Genomic DNA, 15,219 nt, shown 5'->3' on the forward strand with positions numbered 1-15,219 from the left:
CCAATTACATGGAAGTGAGTATAGCTACATAAACATAAAAATATGAAGTTATCAGGTGGCTCTGCTGGCTGAATATTGCACTTCCAGTTAAGGAAAATCCCCTGCTTATTCACAAGAGCTTCATCTAGCTGCTGGCACCAACATTTCAGAGAGAGAGCATTAGCAATTACAAAGTCAAAGCATATTGCAGAAATGGACAGGCAAGGCATTCTCTTTGCTTACATAAATTTCTAGCTTTTCTATTTCTGCAGCAATGTAGACAAAAATAAGCGATAAAAGCCTTCCTGTTAAACCACGTCAGAGTGTAATTTGCAGGTACATGTCGTTTGAATAGAAAAGGTTAGAAAGGTGTTGCCTAGTTTGACAAAGAATTAGAACATAAGTACCTGCATAAGCTACAACTCTGAAGAAAACTGATCAGCTTTACTGATCAGCTATTCAAAGGTACTTAGGCACTTAACTCCCATTTGGGCAAGTCCCATCTCTCAAAATCAGTGACAGTTAGGTGGTCAAATAAGAATTAGGTTTTCAAACAGCTTTGTGGATATGGGCCTATGTCCCAGACCTAAACAGGTTAAATGCTTCAATTAGAATTTATGTGGATCATAATGTAATAGTCCTACTACAAGAAAATGGGTTTAGCAATGCTATTTCTCTCCTTTAGCTGCTCAAACAAAATTTTAATGAAGGTCTTATAAAACAATCTCAGCATAGACAAACTGCTTAAACACCCAAATCCTTGAATCATCAATATTTCAGCCCTCATGATTTTTCTCACCATAGACTAACAGACCGAGCTTTATATTGTTTTCAAAGTCCCAAATGTAATCCTTCATTAAAATTTAGATTGATCCCTAAAGAAGATACTTCACACATTCTTGCTTCTGATAACTGATAATTGAATTTTATTAGTTTTATGATTAAGGTAGAAGCTGAGAGCATGCTTCAATTATTTGCCACACATTGTGATGCACTTGAAATTTTTACTTTCTAAAATTCCTGTGACATTAGCTGCAACTCTTCATTTCTGGCATCTCCAAGTAACACATTTCATCTTAATCTCAGACAAAGTCCTCTCACAAGCACAAGCTACCAGTAAGCAAAGAGTGGCTCTAGTCCAGGATTAACAAGTACCTACAGATACCTGTGATCTTAAATTAATCCACCTTAGGCTCTTGAAAGGGAGCTTTTCTCATGTTTACCTACTCAGACCACTTCCAACCTGAAATCCAGACATCATACAAATAGGCATTTGTCAAAACTTTGGAAGAAGAGGAAGTTACTTCTTTTCTGAGAATGGGTCCATGAAAATCCAGAAATAATCTCTCAAAATTTAGAACACCTTATGTTAGAAGATGGGTGATCTTGTAGCATGTATTCCCTGTAGAGACAAGCTCTAAATGGGCTCCATGCATCAGAAAAAAATGTATCCGTGAACTCAGCTGAAAGAATAGCTCTCAAGGAACTGTAAACTGGTAATAATCATGCCAGGAAAACTGTAGAAAAGATTATTCCAAACTCAGCTTGTATAATGAGATAGGAGGAAAAAATCTCACCAAAAATACCATATAAAAATCCCACTAACATTAATCTGCCTACAATGAGTCTAAGCAAACCATCCTCAAAATCTTACAGTATACCTGATATACTAAAAGAAATGGATCTACACTATTTGTACAGAGATGATATTTTGCATTAACTCCTACCAGGAATGCCCAGCCTCTATAATTAAAGGCTGACTTTAATGCTTTATCTTCTGTCTGGATCATTTAAGGTTTATTAAATCCTGCAGTTAACAGTTAACCAACTTTGATAATTGCTTTTCTCTGAAAAAAAAAAAAAATCTAATTTGTCTCTTTTCCAGTCACTAAATCAATCTCTGGGAAAAATAAAGATATATTTTCCTCCCTTTAGATTTATTATTTATTTTTATTCTTGATAATTACAGGCATTCTCCCCACATACTATTGTGTCGAGAACATAGTCCCTTAAGTATTAAAGATTACTTTGTGAAAATCAAATCTATATGCTAATAGGAAAAAACCTAAGCAAACAAGAAAACATCACAGATAGTTTAGAGATTGTTACATCTGTTCTCTAGGAATCAGTCCCATCTGAACAGGAAATAAAGAGGAGGGAAACCAAACACACAACGCAAAAAAGAACCCCAAACAAACAAAAAACAAGAAGCAAGAATATCCATTGAGCCATGGTCTGTGGCTCAGTCACTTCTGACAACATAAGCAAGGACATGAAGGGAGAGATTTCCCAAAAATGCTAGTAGCTCAGGGTCTTGTAACTCTTGAGGCTTTACTTATGGCTGATCTTGTTTTCAAGGCAATATTAATCAATGTCCCCAACTAATGTTGGAAGAAATGTGTTTCTGGGGGTACGAACTTTTTCACTGCACAAAAAATTACTGGCTGCAGCTGGGTGGAGTGCTGGATTTTTAGGAAGTCCAGTATTTCAGAAGTTAAAGATGAAAAACAATTATAAGTATAATTTAGTGGAAAATTAGAACTAAATCTCACAATAAAGTGAATAATTTATGGGGGTTTTTTCCTGCGTTTTGTGTAAATGTGTTTTTCAAGGCCAGGTTGGATAAGGCCTTGAGGAACCTGGTGCAGTAGGAGGTGTCCCTGCCCATGGGAGAGGGAGTTGAGACTAGGTGATCTTTAAGGTCCTTTCCAACCCCTTAGCATTCTGTGAATATTTTGTGGAATTATGTAGATATGTCTGCATAATGTTGCCTATGTGCAAATATAACTGGATTTTAGTAAAAATATTTAACAAACTTAAAATTAATTTTTTTTTTATTTCCCCTTGAAAAATGATACTTCCATAGACTCAAAGCTTACTGATCCACTGTTCTGAATATTAGAAATGTCAAATTCCAGTCTGCTCCATGTTTTATGGAAGTCTTCTGTAAACTCTGCTTCCCATTGCAGCTTAAGCTAGGAAATTTTTCAGAAGACATTTGCTTGTTTGCATCAGCCCATATCACCATCACTTAGTGTCCTTCCAGCTGCTACCCTAGAGCTACTCTGGCACAGGTTCCTTTAGTCTGTACTGCAGCCATTACTTTGCACAGCTTACCAAAGTCTTAGTAACTTTTTATTCCATATTTAATATTTGTTTACATGTCGCTCTCTCTCAATTTGCAGAAGAAATACTGTGTGGGCCTATTCAAAATCCTACATATTTGGCACTTTTTGAGTTATTCTTCGTGTTGCTATTACCTACTGAACATAAAATAGAACAATTTAAATTTGGAGAAATTCCTAATGCCTAATTTCCAACTATTATATCATTTGATGACTTACCTAAATAATTGTTTGGATATTTTCCCCTGAAGTAGTTAAAATACTTACCATGTAAATATCTGCCTTTTATTCCTCTGCAGGTGGCTAAAGCATTGCTTTTGTGATAATTCTAAAGGTCATCTTCATCAGGCAGCATTAAAGGAAATCATCTTTCACAGATGTTTGTTTCCAAAGCAGACTACAGAGAAGCCATCAGAATGTTACTGTGATTTTGCTACCTTTGGGGAGCGTTTATTATTTAGCTGTCATCATTAAAAATTCAAAGCAATGGGTTGGCACAGCAAGCTTAAATGAGATTCTCCCACCACCCACATTTATGGCTAAACAACTAGGGAAAGATGGATCTAAAAAAATGAAGAGAGAATAGGTTGCCCTTAGAAACAGTAACTTTAGGCACTCTAAAAGCTGAAAAATTTTACTTAAAACCCCACAGATTTGCAGTGATTTTGTTTTCAGAAACTTTACCTAACATAAACCTAGGTAATTGTAAGAAATAGCAGAGGGGCAGTGATTTGAACAGCATATTAATTTGAAGAGGATCACTCAAGATTTGGGCATGACTAAGCCCTTCTGGGTTTTTTTTTACCTTAAAATCAAGGTTTAAAGGGGTTTTTTTTTTACCTCTGTATGTGGCCCATTAAGCCAGCAACAAACTCTTTGCACTGGTATTTCTCTTTGGTGTGGTATCACATAATATATTTGGCATGACCAAACCCTTTACTTTGGCTATGTAAGTCCTGTAGGAAGGGAATAAGAGCCTCAGATAATTCACTGGTTTGAAACAGAGACCATGTTCTGAAGATACACAGGATAGGATCTGCCATATTGGTCCTTTTGCCAATATCCACAGCTGCTCAAAGAAGCTGAGAGGTGAGAGAGTAAGGCAGCTCAGAACTGCTCTTCCATCATTGCCACATTTCCAAAAGGGACTCTACAACCCTGGGCAAGAGCTCTGTGTAATTTTAATATTTTTTTCCTTATTTTTTATTCAAAACTGAATTTACAGTTGATTTCCTATACGCTACAAAATTTTGCTAGGAAGCTGTCTGAAGGGGCCAGTAAAGGAAGCTAGAAAGAGGAATGTAGCTGAAATGTTACCGTTTCCCAGGTTTAGACATTGATTTATAGGATGTAGAAAGAGCCCCTCTGTGTAAACAGGCTTACCACACACATCTTTTGAATTAGAGAAACAATTCAAGAAAACAAGACAAAATAGAAAACAAGCAGTTCTATTCACCTACCTCACCATTTTGTCTTCAGTAGTTAAAGAATTCACAGAAAAAACCCAAACAACCCACAAACAAACAAAAAACAACAACAAAAGCAAGAAATGTGAATTAAGCCCGGAGGGCTGAAAGCTGCTGCCAGTGTCCTCAGCCCAAGCTATCACTTATTCAAGGACACTCCTCCTATTGAAACCATAACGTGACAAAGGAAGGAGTTAAAGGCCTGTAACTTTAAATTGGTCATCCCTATCAATCAATTAGCATTTAGCTAATAATTTCCAACCCACATCTAATTAGGTGCCTTGAGCTGAGTGTGGCTACCCAAACTCTCTGTCATGAAAGCAGCACAAACATCACCTGCCTCTACGGGAGTCGCTCCCTGAGGGCCTCTTGCTGCATCACCAAAGTACACAGAGGACAAGTTTTTTCTCAGTTTAAACATCTTTGTTAGATACTTAAAGTTCATAGGGATGAAACTGAGCTATAGAATCAGTAGGCATAGAGAAAGATAAAGGTTTTACTGGATTGGCTAAGCCAAAATCACAACTTGTCTCATAGTATAGAGAAACATGCCTGTATAGAAGACTGAGTTACGTCCCTTCCTGAGGAATGTGGTCTAAGTGGATTTCCATGACAGAAAATTCATTTATTCAGCCATGTCATGAAAACTAGTGAATGACCTAATATTTATGTCTCTGACATAAATCTTTTGTTGACTTATTTTTGTAGTGCACTTGCCAGTCACATACTGTATATTATAAAACCCAGACATCTCAAAAACAAATATCTGTTCATCATGTGAACAGGAAAGGACACCACCACAATCCATATCTGCCTCAGAGTTTATCAAGAAACACTATATCTATAAAAACTCATTGCCTGAATTTGAGGTTAGAATAAATTCCCCAATTATTGATAAAGAAGTTAACGTATTCTACTTTATTTCAAGGAGAAGTGTGATATTTGAAGGCTTGAGGTTATATTGGTTCCACCTGGTACATACTGTTAAAATCTTGGAGCTGCTATTTAATAAATTCTAATGCAGAGACAGTAAATAGTCCCTCCTAAACTGCAACAAAATAGGAGAGACTGAATGATAATTTTTTTTGTACTTCAGATGGACAGCCAGTGGTCAGCTCAGTAGGTAGAAAATAAAGCTTCTGTTACAGATTGTCTCATGTGTTCTATTTCTTCAAAGTTGTTCCATTTTTCACACCATTATGGAATATGCTCTTTCTCAATTCAGCACCCTTGAGAGAAGCATGTTATTCTGGGGGGCCCTAACTGATGCTGCTTTCCACCTGCAAAGTCTGAGTCCCTTCCCCTCTAATTCTGCAGTCAGCTCTGCTGCCAGCTCATGCAGAGACATTCTGAGGTCACTCAGGTTTCACACAGGCACCCCAAAACACAGCAGTAATGCCTTACTGAACAAGTGAGGATGATTATGGGCACGAGGCAGTGGTGTGTGGCAATGGTGTGGCTGAAGCCACGTGTTAAACACGTTTAACATTTATGTCTCTCATTTGAACAGAGGCTATATTTTCTCATTCCTGCTTCTAGGCTTTTGAGAGCTTCACCTCAGTGTGGAGACCATTCAGGGCTCTTACCATCTGCTGAGAGAAAGGCTGCAAAGGAAGCAATACAGTTTGCTTAGGATCAAAAATACCCTCTGAAGACACTTATTTTTCTCTTTTCTCTCTGGACACAAAGGCTAGAGTGACTCCTAATTTAGGCATCCCAGACAAGTGCTTAACATTACCTCTGCAACAATCAACTATATCAATTTTCCTCTTTGCTTTTCAAGTTGTTATGACTATAACCATACACATTTGCTGAGAGAACAGTGGTCATGCCTGACAGATTGCCCCCAAACTAAAATATGTCCAAAGTAATTGCTCTACACAGCACATATATTTGAGATAATTGTATTGTTTAATTTTAGTAATGATATTTTAAAATAAATACTGAGGCACTAATTGAAAAGTATCTGTATTTTTCTGTTCCTGCTTCTTGCCCATAATGTTGTAGCTATTGCCTCATAATATCTTCAGCAAACTACAGAACACTGGAAAAATTAACTATTTTTGTCTGCCACTTTTGATACAAGAAAAATCACCTTTAACAGAAGCCTACTTTCTGACCTTGTGACTTTATATGAAAATAACACAGATAAAATCTGTCTTGTTAACTCCTCTTTTATAGATAAAAATACTCCTGGAAAGTATTTCCAAATACAGGAAGCTCAATAAACTGATTGGGAATAGACAGCTTGGATTCAGGAAGGGGAAATCACACTTGACCAACCTGATAGCCTTCTACAATGGGGAGGCTACACTGGTGGATGAGAGGAGAGCTGTGGATGTTGCTTACCTCAGTTTTATTGAGGCATTGGTGCAACTGAAGGCAAGTCCTGAGTGCTGCATCTCAGGGCTCACTAATGGGCCCAAGGCTGTTCAACATCATCACTGATGACCTGGACAATGGGACAGAGAGCAGCCTCAGCAAGTTCACAGAGGGTACAAAACAGGGAGGAGCAGTTGATATACCAGACAGTTGTGCCGTCTTTCAGAGGGACCTGGACAAGCTAGAAAATGGCTGATGGGAACACCATGCAATTCAACATGAAATGCAGGGTCCTGCACACAGGGAGGAATATGCCCAAGCATCTCTATATCCTGGGGGCTCACCAGCTGGAAAGCAGCATTCCTAAGAAGGGCCTCAGTGTCCCGGGGAACAACAATAGAAGCCAGCACTACACCCTTGGAGAAAAAATAGGCCAACAGTATCCCCAGCTGCATAAGCATCCTTCCTGTCAGGTGATTCTTCCTCTCTTCTCAACAAAGATGAGTCCACATCTCAAGTGCTGAGTCCAGTTCTGGGCTTCTCAGAAGATGCAAGACATGGACTTGATTGTGTGAATCCAACATAGGACTGCAAAGACAATTAAGAGACTGGAGCATCTCTCGTATGGGCCGATAGGGCTGGGACCATTCAGCCTGGAAAAGAGAAGGCTCATGGGAGATCTCTGTGGGTACAAGCACCTGATGAGAGAAAGTTGTGAAGAGGAGCCAGACTTCCTGTGCAGGGAGATTAGATGAAATGTAGTGGTCCCTTTCAAATTTACCATTTTGTGATTCTGGGATTCTAGGAGCTAAGTATTCATATTGTAGTTTTTTACCTGAAGGTCTTAAGTAATGTATCTCCAGACAAAATTCAAGAGTAAAAACCTTAAAAACTCCCCAAGCAGACAGGTGAGGTAGAGCAGGGAGAAGGAATTAGCAGGGAGAAAATAATTCTGATTAGCTAAGGGTCTCCTGCCTTACCTGAAACTACTTAGAGTCTGCTTTTGTGGATATGTAAAAAAGAGATAATACAATTCTTATAGGTAAAGAGAAAAAGGGTAAGGTAAAAATTTAAGCCAAATTATATCGCTAAATGGTGAAAAACATTACGTGGAGCACCAAAACTCCCTGGAGCAAGTAAATGCAGGGTCACTACTGGGACTTATCCTAGTGTAGCTCAAAAGGGCAAAGATGAAAATAGGAGGAATATACAGGTGATAAAGGGGACATATTTCCATAAGTCAGAATGCATTTTTAAGACACCTAGCAAAGTAATTTCTTTCTCAAAATCTTGCATTGAAAATATATAAGCCCTGTTGCCTCCAGACACTCTCTAAAATAAATATTCCTCTACCTTATATTTTCTTCCGTGTAAGAGTATACTTAACACATTCTGAACCAGCTTCAGTGTTGTACCTGTAACTGACAACATTTTTGTCCTTCTGTAGGGCTCACCCTTTCTCTGCTTCAGTTTCTCATTTGTTACATGGCAAAATCACATTTTCAAACTTGACAGGAATGTTAGTACTGCAGTATATTAAAGGCTGAGGGGTTTAGATATTATATTGATACAGACGTAGAGATGATAAGTAGTTCTATCATCTGTATTTATAAACTCAGTAATGGAAATAATCATAGAATCATCTTTGAATTCCACTTTTATAAAACCATGGTGGTGTTTATAATTTACTTTATTCCCATAGAAAAAACGGCATCTGTAGAACAAACTACAAAAAAAATAGACTAAAATACTCTCATTTCTCTCCCGTCTCTTCATATGATGTATTTTCAAATTCCAGTCATCCTATTTGCACTTTTTCAAAATCATCCTGTCAGGTTGTCCAGTTCCATTCTTTTATGTTTAAATAAATAAGGGAAAATGAAGTGTTTTGGAGTTGGGGGGATTGAGGGGTTCCGCCTGCTGGCCGACGTCATTGTTCTGTATTAGCATACATTCTCAAAAATGTGGGGGCATATCCGAAGAACTCAAAAGAAAACTCCTAAAAAATGCTACAAACCTAAAGCTGCAGCCATCTGGAGCAAGAGCAATGCCTGCCATGAACTTACATACCTCAAACTCTCAAGGATTTTCAAGCTGCATGAACTTGCATCTGTCAGAGAAACAGGCAGACTTTTATGCAATGGAATGCAACATGGCATCTAGATGCAATTCAAATTGTAATTAGAGAGCCTTATCTAGTGTGCTCACAGTAATCTGGGGTCATTTTTCTTCTGGTAGAGACAGAAAGGAAAGCCCAGTCTAGAACCGAGATTGATCTAATGGCTGCTGGCATGTTGTCCCTTCCCCAGGAACAGCTCCTCTTGCTTGGAACGACCCCAGGCACAGCCAGCTGCTGCTGTTCCTACAAAGCTATTTATATTTTTGAAGCCCAAGAGCAACTGTTTCAGGTTCTTGGCTATATATCTTTACCAAATAAGGTTACCTGATTTCCTGATTTCCAGCCTAAATTGCCTCTTAATGCAGGTTATATAAGAAGCAAAATGCATGCTGTTTATTAATGCTGATACCCACCAGAAACCCAAGCCAGCCATGTACTCCCTGACCATTTTACTTGATTCAGAGAACCAAAACTTCAGTCTATGGGTCTGAGACCTCACATGAACAGGCCAAAGCTTCCCACTCCATTCATACTCAGCATGTGGACAGCTTTGTCATGGGAGAGTCGTAAGGTGAAGGGGATTCTGGTTCCCCTCCAGCTGAACACTCAGCAATAAGATAGGGCACTGCGTGGCCATCCCTGTTACAGGGGCTGCCTATACACTGGCTCCATGCCCAAACATCCTGGATGAAGAATTACATTCTTTTTAGTATACTTTATCATCTATGATAGTCTCTTCACCAGAATTTTGATTTGCTGAGTTAAATCCCTAGATTCAACATAAATATGAAAATGAATTTAGTATAAAACTCCAAGATTAAAAAGCAGCTAAAAGGGCATATTTTACCTGTTGTCATTTCACAGTATGGATAATTGAGATTTACTTACTATGCCATTCTAAAAGAAATTAACAAGTAACATTAAACTGTTTTCTTTAGGAGCTCTTAGAAATTATAACAATTGTGTTTTAAGAGTTTACATATTTAATTAAGGAGTGATTTTAACAATTTCAAAGAACCTGATCAAATCATCTCTACCTGCAAGAGACTTACCTTTGTGAAATCTTTGGCTTTAAAAATATGAATGCCATTATAGAAGGGCAGGGCACAGCCGTACTCATCTTGACAAGTTCAAGGCAATGATGAATGATTTCCAAGAGAAAAATCTGTCATTACGGTTTGTAGTGCTCAAGAGAAGGGACAGTAAATAAGCCACTGAGTAAGTGTTCAGAAACGCAGTGGTATTTTTTGCAGGTGTTATATAAAATAATTTTTAATAACTGTCATCAAATTTCATCAGCTGTCATAATGAAATGACAATGTATTTTGAACACAGTTGGAGCCTTATAAGTTTAAAACTGAGTCTTCAGTATGAGAAAAATTGGGAAATGAAAAGCAAACATCTCTTCTGAATTCCCTTTTTGTCCCCAGCATTTTGTATCTGTGTGAGAGAATTGCATGATAATACAACCAGGATGCTACATAACACCTCTAACAGCTTAGCAAGAAACCAAGTCACTACAATATGTTTAGGTTTTTTAACTGCAACAGGCAAATTTCTGTGATCTACTGCTTTACTTATTTGACTAGGAAGACTGGGGTTCTCTTGTGGAGGAATGTGAGGAAGCAGAGTTGGAACAAAAAGAGCATTTCCTGACAGTGTTTTTCTATGTGAACAGCAGACTGGCAGAAAGGTCCACTACCATGAGAAACAAAGAGTGCCCCCAAGCTGAGTGGTAGGTCTGTGTCCCCTGAGCTTCTCCCCTAGCCCTCAAACTGCAAAAGCTGAGACTTTCTTAACCTGAATTTCAGATAGCTTGTTTTTCTCTGCAGCTGAGACAGGCTAAAAAGATTCGTGCTGCCCTGTTCCTGTAACCCAAACCAGACAAACAACATCTTGTCAGGGAGCAGTAGCACAGCCAAGATTTACGATGAGTCTGAACCCTGCGTCATGCACAGGTTTGCTTTTAGCTCATGTGTCCTGTCACCTACAGTCAAGATCTCTAAACTTCACCTGTGGCAAGTGAAGTGTGAATTAGCAGGTGACAATTGTGTCCTTTGGCTGGGGTCACAGAGAGTTACAGCTCACTTTAAAACTTAATTTTTTCATTCAAGGATGTCTAGTACAATATAAAAGCAGTTTATTCTTTTTTAATGAACACATGGCAAATTAAACAGTTCAGAACGATTATTTTTTAATGACAAATAAGCTTGAGTGCATTGCTGTTATACAACTGACATCATGAAGAAGAGCAGGACTTTCAGAAGCATCTTTGGAATTGACTCCGTTAAGAACACATGATGCTTTTAATCCATTAACTCCTGACTTCTGATGTGAATTCCTGACTGCTTGAAGCTAGTGATAGAAACACTAGGCATTACAGAGAGGCCACAGTTTCACTCCTGATGTAAGTTTTTCCAGTTACAATAAAAATACAAACATTTAGTGCTTACATGCCTTATTTTTCAGCATTTCTCTTGTGTCATCACTAAGCTTAAAGAAATTACTACTCTGTTGATGCGGATTTTACATCTCTCTCTATTTTAAGAATATCATTCAGCTAAGCATGTTTCCCACAGCAAAGAACTTAGTACCAATATGAATTACATACCTTCAAGCGTAAAGAGAACAATCTCAGAAGTGAAAAAGATATTGAGACACTCAAAATGTATTGAAAAATACACTGACTTAGTGATAAATATAATTCATAAGCATAAATAATGCTTTTTCAGAAGTCAAAACCATCAGTGCCACATTGTTTCACTAAATTACGTAAGGGGAGTGGCTGAGGCACAGCCATTTCAGAACTTTGGAAGACAAATTTGGGGATATACCTTCTGTACTGCTTTAATGAAAATCACTGTATGCTCTTCCAATCCATGTTAATGGCTATGATATCTCCCACAAACATGATAGAAAAAAAAAACTATTACGCTGCTATTAGGAAAAAATCACAAAGAAGCATTTATGGGTTTTCATATCTAGTTCATACAAATTTAAAGACCAAAGTTTGTCTTCAGTGTAAGCAAGGGGATAATTTGGCCAAAAGCTATATAACCTCATGTACAAACAATAAAAGTGTGACTATCAATATGAAGTATTTGTTATGTTTCTGGAACATGGGGAACGTTCCATCAGCTAAACAGAAAATAATAATCAGAGAGAGATCAGAAAATTGCATGGGAAAATAATGGAAAAGGAACCTACGTCTGACAGAGTTTTTGAAAATATTCTACAGATTTACTTTAAATGTATAATATTTTTTATATAATGATAATTTTCAAAATACAAGCATGATAACTGGTGTACACATACTAAAATCAGATCAATAGGGTCTCTGCCTGTCATTGAAGCCCTGTCTCAGTAAACACTTACCCTTGCTTCTACCAGTGAGTCTATGTGTTCAGAGAAGCCACCAGGAGATCCTTGCCTTCTTAATTCCAAAGTGGCCTGTGTGGCAAATCAGAAATGCAAGCTGAGTGCCTTAAGATCAACAAACCTTCCAAAACACAGAGTTTGAAGGTTGCAACAACCAGTGAGAGGAAGTGCTTTAAAGACAAGTTTATCTTACTCTGCTAGAATCACTGTACATCATTGTTGATGTACAAGAGTCTAAGACAAAATATTTCTGTATATTTTGAGTTTCATAAAGTTACAAAGATTTACAGAAGCAGGTGTTTGACAGGAAAGAAGACCAGACTACATTTTTCAGATTCTGATCCACAGATCTTCTCTCTCCAGCTGACAAACTTCAGGCATTCAGATATATAGGACAAGAGTTGGTTCCATAGCATAACCAGCATTCCACGTGTGCATTTTACAGAGAATGTTAGGACCATGAGGTCCTTGAAGTCAGCTCTTCCCATTTTTTTGCCCCTTCTCAGTCCAAACATCATCAGGATAGAACTCTGGAGGAACTGAGCAGTGCTTTTTTGGCAAACCACTGAGCAGATTCTTAGCCCATTTTGATGATGAGTAGAATTTCTCATCTGCACAATCTAGTACTCTGGTGCTTGCTTTAGTACTGGGTCCAGACACCATGTTAATCAGAAAATTTGAGGTGATTATCAGCTTGGAGATAATAATCCAAGACTTTATCTTTGAAAGGTAGAATGGCAGACATGTTTAAGCATAACTCTTGTTTTCAGTTGTTGTAAAGATGATGTTTCCCTGGGGAACTGCACAGACTGCAAAGTGAAAAAAAACCTGAGTTTGATTTTACTTAATTAAAATATAAGAAAAAATATTATTTGGAGTGGAAGTTATATTGTAACTATTTGGAGGACTTCAATTTAAAAAAGAGCACTCACTTCTTGGATTCCAATTCTTGTGTTCTTGTGTGTTCAATGAAGATGTCATATATTAAGCTAGAAATCCGGTAGGCAATTTACATTTTAATAGCTCAGAGGCAGATTTCTGTGGAGTGCTGTAGAGGAACACATCTCTCTTTTGGATTATCCAGGCATTTATTACGTGTACTAATCATCCAAAATTTTTCAGGGTGTAACTTTTTCTAGCAGAGTTTAAGCTTCAACAGATCCACAAAAGACATCCATTCAAATAATTATATAACCATAACATATGACTAATTAGATAAGACCATGTCTTGAAATACTCCTTGGTTATCCATCTAAACCAATTTTCACAAACCTTTTCCCTTCAAGAGAATTGTATTATTACCATTCCCCAGCAATTCTATTGCAATAGATTAAGTTGACTTTCATGAAAAAAAATATGTTGGAGAACTTACAAAAAATGCCCCTTTTTTTAGCAACTAAATTTGCAATAGTTTCAGTACACCCCTTAATGTTTTCTGTATCACCTGGAAAGTGGAAAAGTATTGACTCGCTTCACAAAACCCTGTGGTTCAAGACACCTCCAGAAAAGAGGTCCATGACCCATTCCCAAAGTTACCCACACATTGCAGTGAGATGAATGTGAACAGTCAGTAAAACCTGGACATTCAGAAGCTGTGCTTTAACCACAGCTCTGTTTTTTGCTCTGCCAGCATTGCCAGTTAATATGCCATGAAGGAAAGAGAAATGCAGTTAGTGACTACCCCTTTACTCATTTAAGCTCTCCTTGTTAACGGGCACCGCTCTTGGGACACCAAACGCTCTAATCAGCTGCTTGTTCCTTTTCTAACGAAGTCGTCCACAAGTGTCTGAAAAGTGGTGTCCCTGAGACTACAGCTTCAGTGGAAATAAATGAATCACACTGATTTTTCAACTGTCCTTGGGTTTGTCTTTCAAGGAACAGTATAGAATTACTACATAATCTTTGCCAGTGCTTTATATATGTTCAGCTATATATTTCCCATTTCCTCAAACACTGGAAGCAGTATTTTCTTTATGTTTTGTACTGTGTGTGCCTTGACTAGATCAGGGCTATTTTAGCTGTTCAACAGCATTATGAACAACATTTTTAATAGGCTTTCAATAACCTTCTCAATATATCATCAAGGAAATTAAAAAGACTACTTTATTGTATTTTTTTGAAAAAAAAACAAAAACCAACAGAATAAAGTTCAAGTCCTCAAGAAAGCAGGGGATGCTTTTAATTCAATGATACTTTTATACAATAAAAATATTGTACAAGAGTATTTCAGTGGTTATTTTACTTCCCAAGTTCCTAAGTTACAATTCCTTTTTATTACGAAGTTGTTATTGCCAGAAATCAATTGAATCAACTCATTCACTACAGGGAATTCATTGCCTTTTATGTTGTGAGGGAGACACTAATAGCTGCTGAAGCAAATAATAAATAATATTTGTATTATTGTAGATTATTGCTGGTGTTTCTCAGTGGCTAGATAGGTCTTACAATGTCAATTTTTTTAGAAACAAAACAAACTAGTAGGAAGTAGTTGCTTCAGTGGAAAGTTTATTCAAAATAGATGGGGGCTTTGAAGAGAAAAATAGATTCTTATAATATCCTACATACATGAAGCATATTGTTGGTTAGCATCAAAATTAAATGCAGCTAAAAGGTAATAAAGAGAGTATAACTAAAAAAAAAAAGGTAAAAAATAATATCAGTATAAATAGAAAGTGATATATGCACTAAGCAAGCTGAAGAGCTACCTCATAGCTTGTGTCAGCACCATGAAATATTGCTGGACCAGCCGTTTTCTTTTTACAGATGTTTTACTTTGACCTTATTAGTTTGGCTTTTGCAAAGACATAGCTGTCAAAATCATAGCAAAAAT

The 15,219-nt window shown here is 37.4% G+C and overlaps 1 protein-coding gene across 11 annotated transcripts in view; it reads right to left on the minus strand.

The window, feature by feature from the left end:
- Positions 1–15,219, minus strand: part of SPOCK3 (SPARC (osteonectin), cwcv and kazal like domains proteoglycan 3) — a 409,610-nt gene that overhangs the window by 217,068 nt on the left and 177,323 nt on the right. For 9 of the 11 annotated variants that reach the window (XM_069013676.1, XM_069013677.1, XM_069013675.1 and 6 more), the window contains one exon: positions 12,387–12,461. The exons of 1 other annotated variant lie outside the window; for it this stretch is intronic. The gene's annotated coding sequence lies outside the window, so the exon portion shown is untranslated. Of the gene's footprint in view, positions 1–4,564; positions 4,725–12,386; positions 12,462–15,219 lie in introns of those variants that run through there. One more of the 11 variants, XM_069013674.1, reaches the window with a different exon arrangement.

This window comes from Aphelocoma coerulescens, chromosome 4 (genome assembly GCF_041296385.1).
Source record: "Aphelocoma coerulescens isolate FSJ_1873_10779 chromosome 4, UR_Acoe_1.0, whole genome shotgun sequence".
Taxonomy (NCBI): domain Eukaryota; kingdom Metazoa; phylum Chordata; class Aves; order Passeriformes; family Corvidae; genus Aphelocoma; species Aphelocoma coerulescens.